The sequence below is a fragment of the Triticum urartu genome, unplaced genomic scaffold (assembly GCF_003073215.2).
Source record: "Triticum urartu cultivar G1812 unplaced genomic scaffold, Tu2.1 TuUngrouped_contig_8700, whole genome shotgun sequence".
Classification (NCBI taxonomy): domain Eukaryota; kingdom Viridiplantae; phylum Streptophyta; class Magnoliopsida; order Poales; family Poaceae; genus Triticum; species Triticum urartu.
In genome coordinates this window covers 3,482-4,579 of record NW_024119677.1, presented here as the reverse complement: position 1 = coordinate 4,579, position 1,098 = coordinate 3,482, and positions in this window count along the sequence as shown.

The following is a 1,098-nucleotide window of genomic DNA, read 5'->3' as shown; positions in this document are numbered from 1 at the left end:
ATTTATATTATATCTATATTAGCGTTCAGACTTCAGAGAAGCACCTACCATTCTAGATGCCCTTATTTCTAACTTAGTGTGTCTCACATTAAAAAAAATTACATGAAAATTACATGTGTTTTTAAAAGGATTATTTGTCAGATGAACTTCTTTTGTGTATATCTATTTCGTTTATATGTATATTTTTAGTACTTTCCAAAAATAGCCCCAAAAACTAAATCTTAAAAGCATGCACACCCTCCTTTTACAGTTGAAGGGATTATTAACGAGACAAAGATCAAATAGTTTGCTATAACAAACTTTGGTCCTTCTCTGCAGTTCCGACTCATTGTTTGCGGTGTTTACCCTCGCCCACATGCCTTGCTCCTCTACTAGGCTTGTCGTTAGTAGTTATGGTCCCTAACGGCGGGAGCCTGGTGCTCATATGTGTCTCTTCCGGTGTAATGGAAGATGGACCCTTTGACACATCACCAAATTTCATGATCTAGAACATTATGGAGGCAGCGATTATTCCATAGGTTGCTCTTTCAAGAAACTGTAAAAAATGATTTAAGAAATTATTTAGGAGTGAACCAACAATGATGCTGGCATGGAAGCTCAAACGAGATATATGCGACAGTTATTCATTTGTCGTATCATTTAGCTTCTCTGCATATGCTGGTTGTGCAACCAGAAGAACTCATCGTAGACGTGTGAAGCGGTATATTGAGGAGTGATCCGATAATGCTGCACATGGGCCGCCAAAGGCTAATGTCCATCTCTGAGTAGCTTGACCCTTGAAACCTGAAGGTAAGCCATGTCAAAGAGTGAAAGCACAGCTAGACTCATTTGAATTTGCAGCTGCACATGCCATATTTTCAGGCTTTATTAGTCAAGGTGCATTCATATATATGAAAAAAAAAACTACAAAGCACAACTTATTATTTGCCCATTTAGTTGGCTAATCGGTTCTGTTTCAGGCCGTTAGGTGAGTGGCATCACATCGGCGGCGCTCAAGAGCCGCTACCTTGGCTGTGATGTTGCACAATAACTAATACCTCGAAAACAGTCTGTTCATCAGATTGACATGGACGACAAGAGATCACCCTAACTGCCAAC